Source organism: Filicampus tigris, chromosome 16 (genome assembly GCF_054856515.1).
Source record: "Filicampus tigris isolate MCC_2025a chromosome 16, RoL_Ftig_1.0, whole genome shotgun sequence".
In the NCBI taxonomy this organism is placed as follows: Eukaryota; Metazoa; Chordata; class Actinopteri; order Syngnathiformes; family Syngnathidae; genus Filicampus; species Filicampus tigris.
Genome location: NC_141232.1, coordinates 6018578 through 6040738, shown reverse-complemented (window position 1 = coordinate 6040738; position 22161 = coordinate 6018578). Strand labels below are relative to the sequence as shown.

The 22161-nt window shown below is 42.3% G+C and overlaps 1 protein-coding gene across 4 annotated transcripts in view; it reads left to right on the top strand.

The window, feature by feature from the left end:
* The window catches only part of LOC147134347 (suppressor of cytokine signaling 3-like), a 164462-nt gene that overhangs the window by 139567 nt on the left and 2734 nt on the right, over nucleotides 1-22161 (top strand). For 2 of the 4 annotated variants that reach the window (XR_015089966.1, XR_015089970.1), the window contains one exon: nucleotides 11379-11526. The exons of 1 other annotated variant lie outside the window; for it this stretch is intronic. The gene's annotated coding sequence lies outside the window, so the exon portion shown is untranslated. Of the gene's footprint in view, nucleotides 1-11378; nucleotides 11975-22161 lie in introns of those variants that run through there. One more of the 4 variants, XR_015089963.1, reaches the window with a different exon arrangement.

Genomic DNA, 22161 nt, shown 5'->3' with positions numbered 1-22161 from the left:
CACCCACTCATGGCGTAAAGGGGGCGACTGCAGTGTGTGTGTGTGTGTGTATGTATATATATATATATATATATATATATATATATATATATATATATATGGAATAGGAAAATACATATTTAATATTAATATTTAAGAATAAATTGAATTATTCTTTTTTTTTCTCAGTGTGTCTGAATTATTACAATTCTCATTGTGCTCATGACACAAGCAAAAAAAATAACACAATCTGATTCACATTACCAAACGTTACACATTTATTTAGAAATTCCCTTTTATTCCAACAGAGTCTTATTTGTATTGGTTACATTTTGTGCAATTGTCATCACATACCCTTTGCCCTTATTTTGAGGGAGTTGAATCAATTTCCCCCCACCGTTTATTTTGTTTTTACCTGACCCTTATTTATGACTACTCCACTAAAAATGCACTTTGTACTTTATCTATACACACATTTTGAGAAAGATGAAATATAAATACAATACGGTACTGTAATATGAACTGCCAAAATATATTTCAGATTATAAGATTAATGAATATTACACTGGAAAAATACTCTGTCAATCATTAATACACGTAATTTGAAGAAATACGGTACTACCAAATAATTACACATATAAATTTTCCTCCCAGATTCGTAGCACTTTTATGTGACACTTACTTGACGAATATCCCACAAAAAAAAAAACGCTGTTCTTTTTAATACACACATTTGAGCAAGGTGAAACATTAATTAGTGGTTACACTTGACTGCGATTATGTGTATATGATTAAAGCAAAAAAAAAAAAAAAAAAACATCCAACCAGCCATACATTTTCAATACCGCTGATTACAATTCAACCAATTAATATGAAGGTTTATTTATTTATTTAGAGGCGTTGGGGGTGGTATTTGATTAATATCGTCATTTTTCAGGTCCCCTATGTGAAATATGTCAAAAATGTACAATGTGGAATCGACATACACACATGCAACTTATCTTGCCGTCTATACAGGACAGACTGCGTGATAATTAAAGCTGGGTGAGTGACTTGTAAAAAAGGGGGTTGAAAAAAAAAAAAGCACTTTTACAAGGAGGACGATTGTCCTTGATCAATCAAGTGTTGATGATTGACAGCTCCTTCCTCCCGCCCACATCCACACGACAGACGGCCCTCGTAGATATTCGAGATGGACAAACCGCGCAGCCCTTTTGCCTTTATGTGCTCAATAAATAAAAAAGTGGGACACCGGAGCAGACATTTTTATTCACAATGCGGCTTATCTTCCTGGGTTAAAAACAAAAACAAAATAATAATCCCAAAAAAGGATTAAGCGTTAAGAGCACAAAACCGCTTGACGACATTTTGTGGATCAAGGCTTCCGCTTTTATGAAAAACAAACCCACACATTTCAATCTTGCGAGTCAGTTATGAAACGAAATTTGATCATATACTTCTCATGTTATAAGGTCGCACTGCAAACGAAAGATTTTAGCGGCCGACGGCATGTATTCCTTCGACTGCGGATGGGAAAGTTGAACATTTCTGTCATTTTGAAATGACAGACATGAATTGAGCTATTGTTTTAAGTTTGCCTTTATTCTTTTTAAGACATGCTGACAATCTTGGGTGCTCCTTGAACTTTTTGTGAGAATTTTATAACAGAGATGTATACTGTCAAAAATTTCTTGTAATACTGATTTAAAAAGCATCACCATTATGCAAACCTGAAACATTGTTCAATAAACACGCTTAAAGACGTTACAACAAAGTTAAGAGTGAATTTTTCTTTGGATTTCGATGCCAATATTTTCCTTTTCACTGAAAACGTATATCGGCTCCAAATATCGGTTAATGGCTTCCTTGACGACTAATAATCGGTATCGGCATCGGCCCTGAAACAAGCATATCGTTTTTTCTCTGAAATTGACACAACACTTTAATATCCGTGAATGTTAGCGTCTGTTTAGTTTTTTCCCCATTTACTTCTGGATGGAGCAGCCAGCAGCCAATTGGGAGATTTTTTTTTTTTTTAACCTAATCTTTGTTACGCGCTTAAAAACGGACTTATTTGCCGTTTTAGCGCTCAGGCTAATATGAAAGCATTGCTTTGTCGCCATCTTGTGGCATCCACAGGCAATTACAAACCGTTTTGGGGGGGGGTGTCAGTTACTCGCATGTATTTGGGACCAATGCGTCCGTTCTCTTATCGTCGCCAAAAATTGTGTGTTTTATTTGAATCAAACATTGATCTTAAACACAAACCTTTATTGAACATGCAATAAAATAAGCTCAAAATGACAACTCACTTTTTCACATTAAATCATTTTATTCCACTAGACCATTTGTGCATGCCGGATAACACGTGTTGATTTCATGAAAAGACACAAAGAAGAACATGGCGCCGAAACGGCAATATCACAAACGAATTTAAAGAATATATTCCTCTGAGTGTTATGTCACCTTTATATGTTGCTGCACCATTTGTGGTCCAATATTACACAATGTAATGGTTACTCTTGTGACATCGTGCTGTTTGTTAGCCCAAGCCTTTTGCGTTAGCATTATCGGAGTATCACTGTCAGGTTTTGTAGTATTAACTCCAGAACCAGTCGGCCATCACACTGCCGATACCGGATCTGCAGTAGCAGACATTATTAGCCTTTTTTTTTTTTTTTTTTTTTTTTTGACGTTTAGGAACAACGTTATCATTCCAAATCATTCGAACCGCATTCCTCTTTTGTCTACTTGCAACGGCGGAGAAACCTGACGTGATTTTCCTCCACCTGACCACAACGCGTCAACTTCCACCCGCTGCAGGCCCGCAGCGAGCCTGTCAACAGGTTTGCATTCTTCCATCCGACGCAAGTTGCATTTTAATCTCTGTGGGGGAAGAAGTGGGGATTCCCATTCGCTGTTTGTCACAAGTGACAAGCACATCCGCTGTTGTCATTCCGAAGTGACATGCTACTGCAAACATACTGCTGCAATGTAAACACTTGAATGGCTTTGTATTCAAGCGTCACGTTGAAAAATAACTGTTAGGACAAGTATGATTTCTCTTTTCCGCGATTCCTCACCGGTGTGATGTCAGCTTTTTACGCAAATGCTTCTGAAATGGCTTTTTCGGTTCGGGGTTACAGCGCCACCTGTTACTACTTTTTTTTCATTTGGATTAATGGCTGTGGTGTGGATGGAGATTTATTTATTTATTAATTTTTTTTTTTTTGTATGTGTGCAGAGGAAAGCCTCACGTCCCAGTTTTTGCGCTCGAGATTGATGCGCTTTGAATCCTGTGGAGCGTGCTCGGATTATTCAGCCCAACGCAAACATTGGCTCGATTTGTCCGGATGTAGAATCCATTTTTCTTGCGGGACAAAGGTGGGTTACATTGAATTTTTTTTTTTATTTCTTTTTTTTTTTTTTAGGAAGGGCAATTTGGCCAGGCCGTTTGTTGATGAGGCGGGGGGAAAAAAAAACGTATTATGTAAAAATGTTGAATAAAGGCATGACAGTCCAAATGATCATGCTCCTTGAGGAAGTCATGTGATGGCGTCGCTGAGGGGCTCGCAAACACAAACGTCAAATTGTCCCGCCGTCCTTTTGCTCGCCGGCCGACATCTGCGACGAGAGGGTGCTAGGTGGACGCTGCGGGGGGGCTTTGCATCATGCGCCCCGTGGTCATGTGACCATTAAGAGCAGCCTTCTTCTTCTCTGAAAGAAGAAAAGGGGGTTTGTTCCCGCCCCTGAACTTCTCGCCCGCCCCAGCTGCAGGTTTGAAGCCGTGCACGAGCAGCCGTGCTCTCGCGGTCCAGACACTCAAATGATAATCATTTTTACGCTTCGGAATATTAATGTGATTTCTAAAACTGCATTTTTTTTTTACCATAAATAATTAAAAAAAAAAAAATTGTCAAGTAGAAAAAAAAAAAAATCATCTTAAAAATCTATGTTTGATTTTATTTTAAAAAATCATTCAAATTTAGATGGCCCAAAAGTACAATATGAGATCAGCATCAAGGTCACCAGGCAAAAGCCGGGGGGAATCAATTCATCTTATGTCCACTACATTTTTTAAAATATTAAATAAAGTAAGATTTTTTTAAAAAACAGATATTACTACTGGATAGATAATGAAGTTGTTAACGTGCTTATACACTTCCTAAAGGTTTTAGAATGACCTTCATTTGACACCGGAACTGATTGTTTTGCTCATATTTTCCATTTTGTTTTTTTTTAACCCTTTCATGCACACTGGTCACTACAGTGAACAGCTATTTAAAAGATGCTTCCGCCTATATTAATTCATCTAAATTTGTCAAAATATTTGAACCCTTTCATGCATTAATTATGATTTGATGTAAATATAAATGTATTTTTTAGATGACTAAATATAGGCGAAAGCAACTTTTAAATAGCTGTCCACTGTAGCGACCACTGTGCATGAAAGGGTTAATTATTGCAATGATTTTCTACTGTTTGGAGTAGTATAGAGCGATGGTTTCAGGCAAAGTTAAAAGGCTGCCTGGTAACAAGACGACTAAAAAAAAAAAAAAGAGATACTTGGATTCAGATGTTGCGACGCGGCAGGCTAAAAAAGCCTCGCAGGAAGAAGCGCCTGGCTTCCAGTGCACGCTGTGGTTTATGTACAGTGACAAGTGTGTACGGATCGTGAAACGCGTGCCGGAGAGCGCCTGGAAACAAAACAACTTCCAGTGTGTTGTGCTCTCCCCGCTAAGCCAATAAGACAGCAAATGTGTTTGTGTGACATGTATGTGCTTTTTGCATGCACTTGTCCAATGAAATGATGTCCCTTTGGTTGTCGCAGCTTCTGGTCCGTTCATTTCACTGGACATTGAGGGAGATACAGTCTATTATTATTATTATTTTTATTTTTATTTTCCCATTCTTCCATCCATTTTGTTCCGTTTATCCGGGGTCAGGTCAGAGGCAGCAGGATCATGAAGTAAATTTGATTTTATTCTATGAGCATTCTCTTCTGAATGAATGCCATGAATCCACTCAAAGCACCAAAACGCAATCCTATTTTATTTTTAATCTATGAAAATAGCACTGCGTAGTATAAAAAAAACATATCAAAATAAAAATGATCTTAAGATTAACATAGGAAGTTGCTGTTTTGTAACATAAAATAGCAGCCAACCGGGAAACAGGAAGGCCTTTTTTACCGGCTGGTTGCTCCGTTGTTCTCGGCACTCTGAAATCACTCTGCCAGCCCCTCTCCTATTGGATGCGCCTTCTTATACCACCGGGCCGCCGCTCTCAAACATTTTCCGATTTGTGTGGCGGCCAACGCCCACCTTGCTTCCGAATCGTTTCGCACGGATAGGGCAGGAAAATAAAGCTCTTAAACAAAAATCCGATTCTGAAGAAGCCCGTAGATTCATTGAGACGGCACCTAACAATATTTTTGTATTTGACACGGCTTTGGCCTGTGCACAAAAGCAGTAGCGGACTGAATAATGGAGGGTTAGTTTGTCAAAATTAAGGAAACACTGTATATGTATTTCTCTTTGACAACAGGATCTCTGTACATCTCCGTTTGAAAGTCAGATTTTGCTCAGCAGATCAGACGCAAGGAGATTAAAAAAAAAAAAAAAATCCTAACTTTAAATGACGAACTGAAATCATTCCGAAGGAATTCAAATCCGGCACACGCATTCACCGAAGACTTGAACTTCACTTTAGGCGTCTTCGGCCAGCAGGAGACGTCTCACGTCGGTGGCCAAAGGACGGAATCACGTGTGACGGAGTGACTGGCCGCACACGCTCATTAGCGTCATTAATCAGCACAGACGCAGCGGCCTAATGATAGAAAGGAGGAGGGACTTCATAGCGGCCGGCAGACGCGACATTGATGGACGATTCTTGGGGAAGAGGAACATTCGGAAAATATATCTGGCTTTTTTGGGGATTCATCCATTTCTGGCCTGTCGGTAATTAATACCAGCGTGAATTGTCACTCTCATTTGTCATATAACTAACTTCAAGGCAGGGGGGGGGCTCAGCCAGCTCCCTCGTGTACGTGTGTGTGGGGGTGTGCGTGCGTGCCCCTATGTGTGTGTGTGTGCGGAGGGGGAATAAAAAGAAACCTCTGTGGCTGTGTGACATTTTCTCACAGGCGTTTGATTGTGATTCGGAAGATTTCTCTTCCGGGACTTCCACTGGCTGGTCGTTGCCCTCCGTAATGTGCAGCTAATGGGAGCAGCTGAACCTTGAACCAGATCTGTGTTGCTGCTTGTATGGTGGGAGCGGGAGAGCCCCCCCCCCCCCCACACACACACACACACACACTCCGAAGCCCCCCACAAGCATACACAAGGCTCTGGTGGTGGTGGGGTGGGGACGGCGGCGCATGCATGCTTAGTGAGGGCAGGCTGTTTGATCAGCACATATTTTTAATTGGCTTCAGGCGCCCTGGAGTGTCGGCATCGCCAACTGCACCTTTCCTAATTAAAATCATTACAAATTCCAGCCGCATGATAAAGGATTAAATGAGACTTATGTGCGCGCGTGTGTATCTCAGCGCACGCAGTTGTTCTTCGTCGCACAGGCCAGGCTGGTGCACTGGTGGAAATGACGCAAACTACGTTAAATACGAGACAAGTGTCAGAAAACGTGCGTCGCGTGATGTTCTGTGTCCGTTGCAAATGTGTGTGTGTCGAGCGTGCGCGGCGTGGTTTTAACAAGAGCACTTTGTCTTATTTCATATAATTGATGTCAGAGGCTCGGCGTGATTCCGTCGAGGATTGTTTTAAAAGGCGTGAGGAGGGAAAAAAAAAACAAAAAAAAACAACAACAACAAATGATCTCAAGAAATGCTCGATGTAATTAAAAGAGGATGTTTATTAATTAGGGCTGAAGTCGTTGGCTAATTAGTCGAACAGTTGATGATTGTGCGCGAGTGAGTGGGGGTGGGCGGCGGATTCCGTCAGCAAATTACAAGTTGACTTTCAGCTTCAAAGCCATTGTGCCATTGCAAAAAAAAAAAAAAATCATTCAAGTTATTGATGACAAAATCAAATCACAATTCAACATTTTTAAAGTGTCTGCAAAGTAAAAAAAAAAAGTTTTGTTAATTTGGCACACTAAAAAGAATGTTCACAGTCCTACCAAATCTGAGTGCAAAAAAAAAAAAAACACATTGATGAAAAATGAATGCTACTTCGTCTCGCCCCGGGGTCACCAACATGGCGCCCGCGGGCACTAGGTAGCCCCCGCAGGCCTGTTTCTAAAAATAGCTCGCGAGTTGTGTTGCTATTCTGAAAAAAATAGCGCCACTTACTAGTGAGCTAAATTGTCTTTTTCTGTTGTTCTTCTTTTTCAAAGCACATTTGCACCGGTGTACATACGGTCATTGACAATGTTTTTTAAAAACCTATAAAGTACCGCCTTCCGGTGATCAAGGTGAGCACACCAGAAGGCATCGCACACTGAATTGAAGGCAGCATTAGCTCATGATGCACAAACTATTTAACACTTCCATTCATTCATATACATGTTCTCTCGGCTTTAAGTCTGGAGATTGACCAGAGACGTCTAAACCAGGGGCGTCAAACTCATTTCACGGTAGATGTCAAGTGGGCCGGACCATTAAAATGATACCACACTCAGCTATATATAACCAAAATATCATGTATTGCCTCTGTTTTGGTGTAAAGAAGCACAAGAAAATTAGGAAAATGTTGAAAAAACATTTCATGAAACACCTTAGATATCCTTAGACAAATGTGCAATTTACTTTTATCATTCACATGTATATGCATTGCAACTCATCCCACTGATTGTACAAAGGCACAAAACTTTAATAGTAATTAGTATCGAAAAATATAGTAATGCACTTTAAGATTGAACGAGATTTATAAAGAAAGGAATTTTTAAACAATGTTGTCTTCTACTCTGATCAAAAACAGCGTGCCCCTTAGCGGATAATTCATGAATCGCATTATATTGAAAATAATTAATTTTGTGCCTTTTATGCATTTTTTTTCACATTTAAATGATCCTGCGGGCCTGATCGAACCTCCGTGGGGGGCCGGTTCCGGCCCGCGGGCCTTATGTTTGACACCTCTGGTCTAAACCATTCATGTCCACCTCCCACTTTGGAGGTTCTGGGCTCGAATTGCAGGTTTTCCTGCATACTTGCATGCTGTTGCGTCTTATAGCCGCGACCGGCACTTTGCCCCGAGGAAAGTAAGGAAACAGGCGCGATACTCATCACTGGGATATAACGAGGGAGAGTTCATGGGGTTGAAACACAGGTTGGCTTTGAAAAAGACAACTATGTGAAAGCCATTATGCTCGCTGTGTCATGCAGTCATTAAAATCATATGACAGTGGAGGAACTAGTTCTCAGGTTCATTAAGTAAACAACCGTGACCCAAGTTTCATGCCCGGAGGACTTGATGTGGGACAACATGCCAAACAATACAGCTCATTGATTTGTAATGCCTTTCATTGGCTGCAAAATGCAGCTAAGAACACTTTGCATCATTCCATATTGCGCAACGTGTCGCTCAACACAGAAGCTTTGTCATCCAGTGTAACACCGTGCCGCTCTTCACTTTTTCCCATTTACACGCACTCGTCACTTCTGTTTTCTTCCCTTCTCTTTGCAGTTATGCAAAAACAGGAAAAAGGGTGCAGTTTTTTTTTTTTTAATTAATTTTAGTTTCTTCGAAAATGCTTTGTTTAAGCTAAGTTATTTTTTTCTTATTGTTCATTAGTTTTCATAACGAACACGCAGGCTTGTCGCCAAGGGCGACGTCATGTGGTGGCGCCTTCTTATTGGCTGCCGCTAATGACATTGCCTCAAGGCAACACACAGTCAAAGGACCACAACTCCCAGACGACTGTTCGACCTTGCTTCTTCCGGCTAACGGCCGCGCTGTGCTACCAAGCAAATACATTTAAAATCAACACTAATGTAAAGTGAATTCATGAAGACAAAAACAAAGGACATTGTTGCTAATTATAGCAAAGGTAGTTTTCGTTATGTAGTTTCAGTTAGTTTTTTTTTTTTTTTTTTTTTAAGAATTTTCGTTTTTACTTTTTGTTAACAGTGTTTTTTCAATTGTAGTTTTTTTTTTTAGCGTTCATTAACTATAATAATCTTTATACCGAAGGTAGTTTTCGTTAGTATTGTAAACATAAAATGTAGTTTCAGTGAATTTTTTTAAAGCATTTTCATTTTTACTTTATTTCGTTAACAAAAATGTTATTTCAATTGTAATATTAGGTTTTTGTGTTGTTGTTTTTTTTAGTTTTTATTAACTGTAATGTAACGAAGGTAGTTTTCATTAGTATTGAAAACATAAAATGTAGTTTCAGTTATTTATTTATTTTTTTTAAACATTTTCATTTTTACTTTATTTTGTGAACAAAAAATGTTTTTTCAATTGTAGTTTTTTTTTTATTTTTCATTAACTATAATAACCTTGGTACACTCTGCAGTGTATATGTGGGCAATGGGCTCTTTTGTATGTGATGGATTCATTAATTAGCTCTTGACAGAAAACTAATAGTACCAAACATTGAGGGAGCGGCAGTATATAGTATGTGTGCCCCCCTGCGCTGACGCCCACTCTGTAGCCAAGCCAAGTCGAGCTTCATTCGACGGACGACTGCCGGGTAAACTACCCAAAGTCTGCTCGGCGTTCACGTTGAGAAAGCCTGAAGTATGACAACCGTGAGGGACCACATCAGATCATAACGGGGCAGGAGGGAACACACCGGCATCCGTGCTAACCCATGGAAGCACGTGCTAGCATCGGAAGAACACGCAAACCCCACAGGCAGGCTGAGGTTCCAAATTGTGAGGCGGACGCGCTAACCACTCACCACCGCGCTTCCCTTGATTGAGCCATATGCTACCATGAAGGTTTCTTCATCTCACCTCTGGCTATTGACAAGATTTTCTGGTCGTTAGCCCTTATGCTATTAGCGACGGTACATGCCATTTACTGTATGTCAGGATCTGCTTGGTAGAAATTTGTGAATGTTTTTATTCACTTAAAGTATTTACTGTCCAGGGGCGTTCACTTGGAGGTAAAAATGGAGGGACCTAGACCTAGTTTTAAAAAGTGTTGTTTGCCCCGTTGCTTTTAGATGCTGATTAAGCTAAAGTCTCAGCAGATTTGTTGCCCGTGGTTTTTATTTATGAGCTATATTTTTTCCAAAACGTTCTGGTTTAGCTCCAAACTGCACCCCGACCAATATCGCTGCTATTTTAAGATTTCTCACGAGAATTTAACAGTGGGGGTGAGTGACACATTATCTACAACAGGTGAGTGTGAAAACCGCAGCCGTAACGCATTCCCACCATGACAAATTCCACAAATATTGCCGACACGGTGTGTCGAAAATGCTTGTTTTGACACGAACATAAGAAATGTTGGCATCATTTTGTTGCAGTTTGGGTTCAGACTTGTGATTTTCATCGGAATAAAAATGTTCCTCCTTCATGCATTTACTCCAAATTGTCCAACTGTGAATGGTTGTTTGTACACCCCAAATTCAGCTGCGATAGGCCCCGGATCATCCGACGCCCTAATGAGGACAAGCGCTCTAGAAAACGGACGGATGGATGTGTCATGCCGTTGATAAATAGCAATGGAGTCGTCCACGTAGCACAAACGGATCAAATACAGCAGTGGGCGGTTCTTCGCCCAAAAAAATAAGAAAATATTGTGGGGACCCAACGTCCTAAGAAAAGACAGGCCTATTTTTGGAGAAGTATATTTGTGGAACAGGACCACTTGCTTAACGGATAACAGAAATGTGGCTGAGGCAAGCGAGTGAAAAATGGATTTGGGAGGGATGCGTTTGGGTGGGGCGCCTCCTCCTCCTCCTCCTCCTCCTCCGCTTCCCGTCCGGGAAAAATCCATTCATCATTTTTTCACGTCTCCGTGTCGCGGCTTACTTTGGCAATAGGCACGAGTGTGGCAATGATGACACGCAGGATTGATGAGGTGGAGGCGGGGGGATGGAGATGGTCAAAGCAGATGTGGCGTGAGATGGGGTGCGGATGGATCACGGGGGGGTGGGGGCCTGAGGGAGGGGGGGCGGCGATGAAGGTCATCATGTTCTCCAATGCTCCCATTAACAACATGCACTCAATGGAGGCTGCGCACACACACACACACACACTCGCTAACACATCCACTCCGCATGGTAAAGTGCAGCACTTAGATTATTTATACTGACCATGTGATGGCATATATGACTTGAATTCTTTCAGGAACAACAAGCAGAAACTTGGCCCCGGGGGTGGGGGGTGGGGGGGCATCATGGGATATAAAGTTTGGAGGACATTTGCTGTCGACTTGATGGATTCGTTTCTTTTCACCAAACTTTCTCCGCTGTTTAATCTTTAGTGGCATCCGTGGGAAAGTGATGGTGCCATCAAAATCTGAGGACTAAAAGACAAATCCTGAAAAACAACAACAAATTCACCGTTGGAGATGACCACAATGCATCCTGCTGCGAGTGTATGATACTGTTTATGGACAGTTGTGACTAAACGTAAGCCTGTTTCGAGTCATATTTCCCCGTTGAAATGAATGGAATTAATCTGTTCCGGCCTGCCAGCAAAATCCAATAAAATTGTTGTCATGTATTTTTTAAAAATGTGGAAAAATGGCACTATATAATGAAGTTTATGAAAAAAAAACATACAGTAATGATTTTTTCTGACTATAAGGCGCATTATTTTTGTGAAGTATCGTACGATAAGTAGTTTATTCTAATTGTATGTTTTTTTTGATAGCGTTAGCGGCAACTCACTTTACCTTAATTAGTTGTCATACGGCAGCAGAGCATAAAATTTCTGATTTGAGCCTTCCATCGACGAGCCTCGCATAATCCATCAATGACAACAGCGACGAACCTTATGCCAATGTAAAGGTCATTGAACCAGGGGTGGCCCATTGCAGTTCTTAAAGACTTCTGAGATATTCAATGCAGATATGCCACATCCAAAAGCTTTATCAGCATTTGTAGGTTAAATGTCTGAAGTTGACATGTTATTCGTTTTTATACTTGCATATATTTTATATGACCTGACTTTCCCTCACTCCTTTTTAAATAAAACAAACAAATCTAACATTTGAATGTGTTATACCTCACATTGTGTATTGCCGCACTCCCCCTGGTGGTGAAAGTCCCCCGTCAGCCAGTCAGCTGGAAGCATGAAATTGTGAGGGTAGAAAGTGAAAGCGAGCGGAACTAAACGGGAGCCGTAAGTAGTATCAAAAAGGTGTTCTCTAGCCTCGCTCCGCTAGCTGGCACCGGGCGATTCGCGCTTGTCTTTTTTCCCAACTCGGTAGTTGATCACAACCAGGTGGGTCGGACCGCCATGTGCTTTCCATTTGCGCAGGATGTAAACGCGTTCAATGAGATCCAAATGTGTCTGCCAAAGTGGGCAGGGGAGGGAGGGGGTGGGGGTGGGGGTAAAGTGGCAGACGTTCAAAGGCCATTAGATTACGGGCGGGATTGAGAATAAAAACTTCACTGGCTCGGATCGGGCCATTAAATTGGTTGATGTGCGCGTAGTGATGGGATGTGACTGCGGTGTTCATTAGCAGCTGCCTTCTTTCGCCCACACACGCATGCAGTTGTGTTCAGGATAACAGCAGCGTGCTTTAAAACGTAAATCTCAAAATCCTCACATAGCCTTCATTTCCAAAGCATTGAGAACGCTACATATTCTATTCCAAAACGAAACATGACTAAAAACGTATCCGCTGCGTTATTTCTTTACAGGACGTCAGGAAAACTGATTCATTGTCCGAGCAATGTTTATTAGATGCCGCTTCACTTCTGTGTTGCATGTAGTCCACAGATAAATAAAGAGTAAAACTCAAAAGCCGTACAATATCTTTTATTCGCAAGATTTTGCTGTGCTTTGAATATTTGAATGGATAATTAGTTACACAAGCATTGTTTGAAAGTGCTTTACGTCTGTGTTGCATGGGTGGACCGACTCCTGTCGAAAAGTGAGTCAAATGCAAAAAATATGTAAAATAGTATTAAATCCCCGCATTTTCCTCTCATGCGAATAACCGAATTGTTATTTACTTGTCTCAGCATTGTTCCGGAAAACTGCTTCACATCTGTGTTGCATGGCGTCACCAAAAAAGTCCGTCAAGTGGCAATCCGTACAATAGCATTGATTTCCAAATATTTTGCTGCCCTCTTCTTCATCACTGACTTGATATTTAGTTTTGTAAACACTGTTTCTGAGAGCTGCTTCACATCTGTGTTGCATGGATGCCACCCACCTCTGGCAAAAAGTCAAGCACAAAATCCCTTTTTTCCCAATATTTTGCTGCCTTCTAAATCATTTCAAGGATATATAACTCTATAAGCAATGTTTTTGAGAAGCGCTTCACATCTTTATTGCATGGAGTCAATCAACCCCCCCCCCCCCCCACCCCCCAAAAAAGGGAGATTTTTTCAAGATTAAAGCTGGTTAAATTCACATCCTAGATTTGGCTCCCTGGTTGCAAATCCTTCATCAGTTACTGCAGCAAAGAAGCACGCACGTAAAACTTAAAGGCTTCCAGTCCGACTTGTAACGCGTCACCTTATTTTTGATTGGCCGCTATAACGCTGCTGCGGAAACGTCCGCGTGAAATACGGGCGTGTTTAGGCCCGTGCCGAAATAGAACCGTCGTAATGAGCAATTTCACATGCAATAAAAAGTGCACAACATCAGGCGAGACAGATGTGCGAGTTACGCGACGACAAAGCGTTTACGGTGGCGGAGTTGGAGGGCGTCGAAAACAAAAGAGAGACGATTGGTCCCGTCGCCACGCCGTAGTGCATCACTGCCACCGCTCTTATTAGCGCTCGCCGATGCTTAATGAGCTCATTAGATACGACCGACGGCAGATTGATGGCAAAACTGGCCGGGCCCAAGTGAGATGTATGGAGGCCGAAGGTGATGGAGTAGAAGACCCGCTCTTTCACTCACAAATTCAACAAGAAAAAAAATACAGTGGTGCCTTGAAACTTCAGTTGACCCGGTTTGTGGCTTTTTTGAGACACGAGCCACTGTTTGGTTTTTCCTTTTTTAACATTTGAAGCGTTGTTCAAAAAAGAGGCTTTAAGATGGTAATTGCTACCTCCAGTTGCAGTTTACTGTCAAACTAAACTTAAAAAAAAAAGACAATTTACGCATGTATTTAAAACGGCTACAAAGCTTTGCCTTACAAAATTCTACTAGCTTAATGCTAACAAACAATACAAAACACCATATAAGGGCTCACGCGGTACGAGTGAAAGTTTAGTCGGAATCGACGACAGAAGCCCGTTGAAAATTAGAGGCGGACCGGACTATAGACGGGGACTATTTTTTTCCTCCCCCCGGAAAAAATGGCGGACGACGGAAGGGTACCCAAGCTGCAGACGGATGCCGAATAACGGACGCTCAATTTTTAGTAAAATGCTCAACTCTGGTCATTTGTCTCTGGCTATTAATTTCATAAATGAGCCTTCAGGTTTATTTTGAACGTATTTATTTTGGTATTACTGTGCGGCCATACAGAGGAAGCGCAGTCACTTGTTTGGGAATTGTGGTTTACATTATTAAAGACTTATATTTTTATCTTGCACTCAACAAATACTCCCTATATATATATATATATATATATATATATATATATATATATATATATATATATAAACTAGAATTAATAAGACTAATTAAAAACAAAAATAACAAATGAAAAAAAAAAACGAATTCAAACCCTGAAATAAAACAAAATACAAACTAGCTACAATGAAATAATTATCCCAAACTATTATAACCCAGAATGCCACCAGATGGCGACAGATTGCTTCGACCTGAGTGCAAAAACAGTGTGAGGGAGAGTTTTTCAGCCCCCAAAAATCTGCAACTAAACACATTTGTGAATGTCAAACTGCAAATAAGCCGAGGGTCACTTGAATTCATAACTGCTCACCTCTCAGCGTTCACACAATGAAACAAAAACAGTACACCTGCGCAAACATCGGGACTTGTCGTAATGAAAAGCCAGTGCTGAAGGCAGAATGTCACCATACAAATGATACCCGAGTTCATACATCCGCCGCCTGGTCAATAAAAGTCGTGCGAGCGACGCGGTCGTAGAACAAAAGGAGGTAAGGAGCACAAAGAGCACAGCCGTGTGTACGGGAGTGTGAACGATGTTATTGGGCCGGACGTTTCCTCCCCCCCCCCCACCTCCCGGGCAAGCCTGATAGGTCATTGTGTGTGAATCAGACAGTGGAAGAGCACCCCCGCCGGTGCTGCATTCCCACCACGGATCGAAAGGGAAAAAAAAAAAAAACATGCCAGAGAAAGGTCAGCGCCAAAGCTAAAAAAGCAGTCAGGCTCGTACTTTTTCGCTCCGTCGGGGCAGATGTGCTTTCAACTCCAGCTGTTGCCATGCGTGAATATGGCGCCATCTGCTCCAGCGCATGTGTGACAACCGTTTTTTTTTTTTTTTTTTTTCTTGGGATGAATCAAGTGGAGTATCGTTGCCATCCCGATCCTGGTACTCGGTGTCAGAATCGCTGGAGCGTTGACAATCGTGTTAAGCTTTAAGACATAGGAAGCATATCTGGCTCTACTTGTCTTCATGAGCAGGGGCGTGCAGAGGGTGGGGCCAATGTGCCCCCCGCCCTCCCCCCATTGATAGAAATGATTACTGGGCATGCTGACGGGGCATAAAAACCTGTCGTTCGCCCCAGGCATCCACTGTCCTTTGCACAACGCTGATTATAGTGAAATTTAATATATTGTTATTCGTTATGACATTTAAATATTTTAGGTCACAAGTAAAAATGTCTTGTGTCATGTGATATGCCCCAATCATAATATAACACTCCACAGCAGTGGCCACCAACCACCACAGGAAGGAATGTTTGACTGGTGACTTCAATATTAACTTTTTATTGGTCAAGGGATCATATTGGCTAACTTTAAACGTTAATTTTTGGATGTGGGGAGTAACTTTATTTTGTTGTTTTAATGTTCACTATCTGGTAGTAAACCATAGATGGTAACTTCAACATTACTACCTTTCTGATAAGGAACCACCATTTGGCAATTTAAATGTTAACTCTTTATCGTACACGGATGTGATATTTGCTGGTAACGTTAATGTTTAACTCAGTCGGGTTAGGAACCATATTTGGTAAGCTAAATGCTAACTCTTTATTGGGTGAGGAACAATATTTGGTAACGTCCAGTGTTAACTCTTTCTGACTATTTGGTACCTTTAATGTTAATTCTCTGCGAAGGAACCGTATTTGGTAGCTTGATTAATTCTTTGTATACAATATTTGATTTGGACAAGCAACAACAGGCATTAGAGCTGAGCGATTTCAATCAGAAAGGAAAAACATTACCGCGAAAACCGTGATGATAGAAAATGTTGAACTCGGCTTGCATTGTACTCCAATAAATGTCTACTTGAACATTCCAAATAGGTTTATGCGCTCCTGTGAATTCAGCCACACATCCTTTCAAAGCAGCACTTACTCTTCTACTGCCTTGACATCGTGGCGCAGACAGTAGATTTCAATAAATAAAGCCAGAAATTTGACTGAAGGATTGAAAGGGGGGAAAAAAAAAAAAAAAAAACTCAGAAAGTGATCTTTTGTGTGACGCTGGCCTGTAAAAGCTGATGAGACGTATCAAGCCATAAAGTGTTATGAGAGCCCGGGAGATGGCAGATTAAAAGGCGCGGGGGCAATTTCCAGCTATAACGCGGAAGGCCGCCGCTGATCTACAACTGCGCTGTGCTCCGGCAGCCAGAGAGAATGGCTTGTATTTCAGCAACCTTCATAAAGCCACTTCACCAAAGGGAAGCGGACAATCAATTACTGCCCCCCATTACGCCCCCCCCCACCAAACCCCTACCCCACCCCGTCCCCTCCGCTCCAACAATGGCGAGCCCGGACCGGGAGAAACGCTTTAAAACCTGCCGTGCGCAACCCCTGGACTGGCATTGAGCAGGAAAATCCCCATTTTTTTTTTTTTTTTTTTTCCTCCTTTGAATGCCCCTCGGCTTTCTTTGTGTGTGTTCTCATGCGCCGTACGTGTGTTGAAAGGCAAACTATTGAGCGCACATCCTTAAAAGCCAATGAAAATAAAGCCGGGGAAATGGTCGGCACTCCGAAGCAACAGGGAGGAAAGCACCGGCGCGAGTCCGAGAAAGCAAAAGGGAGACTTCATAAGGTTTAGCGACCCTCCTCTCAAATATACGCCGGCCGTAAATCCCCCACTTAATGTCCTCCGGGCTCCACTTTTTACGGCCAGCCGGCGACAATGGCGCTGAGTGAGGTTCTATTTTTATTTTATGTTAATCAACGCGTCAACTTTCAACACTCGCGCGTGATCTCCACTCCCAGTAATGGAAGTTGACGTTACGCTTTGTTACATCACGCCAGACGCTCATAACGGCGGCGTTAGCATTAGCAAACAGTACACACATTTTTTTGAAAAGGATAAAGAAATTCACGATTTTTCTAATGTAATTTAAGAGATAAAATGTTATAGATAAAGAATAGATTAATAGTTATAAATTCTTATGATTATATAATATATATATGTATATTTCTTTTTTTTTTTTAACTCTTCTGCGGAAAAAAAAAAAACGGTACAGTGTGAGTTTGTCCCAGCACAGCCAAGCATGCAGCATGGCTCACTGTGGCATGCATGTCATTAAGGCCACTCTATCCAGTGCATTACTCATTGCTTTCTTTGGACCAACTTCTTTTGTTTTGCTTTTTTCTCTCGCCCGTAGATCCACGACTGTGTGATGTCATCGTCTTTCTCCTCGTTCGCCCTGCCGCCGTTTTCTGACGGCTCACCAAAAGCGAAAAGCAGCCATGTTAGATTTTTTTTAATCGACAGTAAGCGGGAGAGGCTAAATAAAATGGCGGCACGCATGTCTGTTGTGGGTGCTTTGGCTCAGGATAGATTAATCTAACTAGGACCAAACACGGAATCAAATCATTGGAATTCGTAACAAGAGCAACAAAAAGATCTGCAACCGCCATTTTGTGTTGTCCGTGAATGGTTTTGGTTTAGGCATCCCGTGAAACCTCGTTCTATGAAGCAGCAGAATTTCCTATTAGCATACTGACAATCCTCGCTAGCAACGCCTCCCTGAGTGGCAGTCAAATCTTCTTCTTTGGTTCTAATTATTTATCATCTTCGGAATTGTTGACGTAGAGGTACGGTGCATTGATACGTGCCTATCTGAGAGATGTTGACTGCACTGTATTTTTAAAGTGTACAACAATGCTTGAAGATATTTGGAAGTGTTTGAAATGCTGTTTAAAGTAGAAATCAACCCAAACCTATTTTTTTCAAGAATACGTTCCCAGCAGGCCCACTAGTTGACAAACAGCATTCTGATTAATATCGCGTTTGTGGAATACGAGTTAAGCAGCAAAATCAGCCCGTTTTTAGCCAACCAATGACGACTCAACTTCAGAAAAAAGATCAGCTGTGATTGGTCGTTACCTGAGCAGTTGTGATGTCATTTTCAGTCGAGGGAAGTGACAAAATGGCCGCCCCCAGAGATGGCTAAAAACGAGTGGACTCTTATTGCACAAACACAATATTAATCAGAATGCCTTGTTTCAACTAGTGGGCTTGCATAGAACATATTCTTGAAAAAAAAATTGGGCGTTGACTTCCGCTTTAAGTGTTTTGGGAGCAGAGCTTGTATATTTATGGTTGAAACTTTCTAGAGGCAATTCTAATCACTTGTAGGGAAGCGTCTGTTATTTGAGGTTAGGCTTGGTCCCCGTCCACCGCCATTACCACTGTATTTAAAACAGGAATGATTCATTTCTTACTTGCGGTAACTTTGTCCAACTCCCTATTGGCTGTTTTTACAGCGGCTCTTCGGTGTCAAGAGTGCTGGCGGTGACTGAAATGCCTGCGATTAAGCCTTATGAACTCCACCTGGTAACACGAGTCCCCGCTGATGAATGCGCGACCGTTTTGTTTTGTACAAAAACACCACTGAGCTCCGTCGACAACAGTTTTGACGATGGCTTTAATGATCCTTTGCGACACGGAGACGGCGAGGCGGAAGTGGCGCTCGCCTGGGGAATAGCGGCGGGACGTCGGGAGCCAGAACAAGTCATCGCTGCTGCACAGCGCAACGCCAACATTTTATTGCGCCTCCATTTCTTTGGCGGCGACTCTAAACACTCTCCTCTAGTGGCTCTAAGTAGCTCGGGCATAGATTTGGTGAGAGCCCATGTTTTATTAATTTGCAGATGAGCTCAGCTATTGATGGGCGCTGGACGCCCATGGGTTCAATTAGGATAATACAGGGAGATGGGCAGATTATGGGCAGCTATTTAAGTGGGAGTGTATCTCTTCCTGACAGTTATGGTCCAAACGCAACAAATTGTACCGCTGTGACTGCGAGCGGCGCCGATCCCCGGTCCTCTGTAGCAGATTAGCGGTGGCCCTCGTGCGTGAGTCTAAAGCACACACGCATGGATTTTTAACATCTTAAAGCGGAAATCAAACACAAACATATTTTGTTCAAGAATATGTTCCCAGCAGGACCATTAAATTGAAACACGGCGTTCTGATTGATGTTGTGTTTGTGCAATATGGGCTAAGCAGCAACATTCACCTGTTTTTCGCCATCTCAGGGGGCGGCCATTTTGTCATTTCTGTCGACTGAAAATGACATCACAACTACTCAGGGTTCAGGTAACAACCAATCACGGCTCAGCTTCAGAAAACAGGTCAGCCGTGATTGGCCGTTACCTGAGCCCTTGTGATGTCATTTTCTGTCGACAGAAGTGACAAAATGGCCGCCCCCAGAGATGGATAAAAAGGGGTGGATTTTGCTACGTAACTCATATTCCACAAACGCAATATTTATCAGAATGCCTCGTTTCAACTTTGTGGGCTTGCATAGAATATATTCTTGGAAAAAAAATATGTTTGGGTTGACTTCCCCTTTGTTGGCCTCTTTTGTTTTCTGACTATCAGAATATCACTTTTAACCCACACCGCTTCACAAGGATAATCACTCACTCAGTCTAATCTTTTATAGCCGTCTACCAATTGTGCCTTTACTGACTTTGATCACAAGTCAAATTCGCTCTGATTGTCGGTATGCGAGTACCATGCTTGAAGTAGCGCGCTTATGGTCCAACAGTCCGAAAGCAAGTCAGGTTTTTAAGAACACGAGCCAACGTTGGCCATAAAAGTCTGCGGCGCGAGGGACAAAAAGACCGCGCTCAGCCTTTCTTTTCAGGTTTCTCGTGGGGGGGGACATTTATGATGATCGATAGAGGCCTTGACTGTGACTCGGCTGCGCAATGAAAACAGTCCACTGTACATTGTCTCCGGAGCACATTGTGTGAAATTGAATGGTTGGAGGAGGTTGGAGGAGGGGGAAGCCGTAAAGTGGAAGCGGAGACACTGACCCGAGCATGCCCAAGCCCGTCGGTTATCTCGGCGCCGCGTTCGAATCGCTGGCCGGCTCGAGAGAGACTAGCCGGCCACTTTGCTTTCTGTGTGTGTGTGTGTGTGTGTGTGAGGGGGGAGTGCTTAACACCTGTGTGTTTAGGCTACGCTGGGCTGGGATTAGCCAGCCCTCGTCACCAGCGAGCAGGATTGTCAGGGACGGATTTGTACGCAAGTGAAGAAGAAGGTCCTCGAGCTTTTACGCAAGTCGTAAGAGCCGTACCTTGTTATCTACTAACTAGCGCCTCAACCATACGGCGAGTCGCACTTTTACGACCTTTCAGTCTGAAGTCAGTGGGATGTAGACATTTGAAGTAGTTGCATAGCTAAAGTGGTACTTTTAAAACCACTTGAGCGCCAAATGTGAGTTATGTTTAGGGGAGTTTAATCCTTCGTTGCGGGATGACTTCATAGCACAGTATTGTGTTTAAGCTTGTTATAATGCAGGTCAGATTGACCCGTTTTAAAGTTTATAAAAGAAAATCGTTTTGCAAAGTGTAAAAAAAAAATGATAATAATAAAAATGGTGGAGTGTATTTCAGTCAGCACAGACTTTAAGCAAATATATTTTGGGGGCTCAAACAGGTGTAGGCATAAGAAAGACAAAGAAGCATCTATTTATCCGAATTTTGAGAGCTGAGACGACGGTTGATTTTTCCTGATTTTGAAGCCATATTTTAAATACTTTTCCTTTTTTTTTTTCTTTAAGTCATTCAATTTTTTTCAAGGTTGTTCCCAACACTTTTCTCTGTGGTGTGTCAAATTTACAAGACATTTTCATTTACAGCTAAAACTAGCGAAGCGAGGCAAATCGCCACGCTAATCCACTCCAAGTGCAATTTTCATACTTGTTGGCCAGATATGTCATCGCTCCACAAAGCTAGTTCGGCGATTGCAGCAGACGGGTGAGCCGAAAGACATAAATTGTCCGATTGGACCATGCGATTGCATAACGCGTGATGAGAGATGAGTTGACGTCATACTGTAAAACGTCATTACGCAGTTGTAAAGTCAATAGTAGACAATAGTCTGTGTAATTGACCTATAGAAGGAAGAGGCAAACTTTCAAATCCACCTTCCCTCTTGAATGTCGTCCTAACAAATACTTGGGCATCCTAACACACTGAACCCTCAATCTCCTTGTCCAACCACCAAGTCCCCTCCCCGCCCCCCCGCGTCTTTTCCCTACGCCAGCCAGGACAGGGGCAATAGGGCACCGCTAATGTGCGCGCTGGGTCATTAATTCTTCGCATGGCGGGCGGGCGGTCCTTCTCGTCTGATACCGAGGCAAAAAAAAAAAAAAACGACGGCGGGGAGGAGGCAAAGCAGATGTTTAGCTTGGCGTCGGAACCTCGCAGACGCCCAAGCCAACGGGCGCCTCATGCCAGGCAGCAGCTGCCCAAACACATTCTGGCAAAGAGCAGATCGGATTTAGCTCGATTCTGCTTTCCATCGCGTTAGCCGTGACATTTAGGTTACGTTGAAAACACCGAAGGCCCCCGTTCCTGTGAGGAAACTTGAAAGTGAAGAGATGAAAGTTGAAGGTGAAAGCAGACGCTGATAAATAGAAGGATTTTGTTGTTGTCGCGTGCATGTTCTCGCCTTTGAGGAAAGATGAGGATCTGAGCCCAAAGGACATGGCCAAAAGCAAAGGAGAG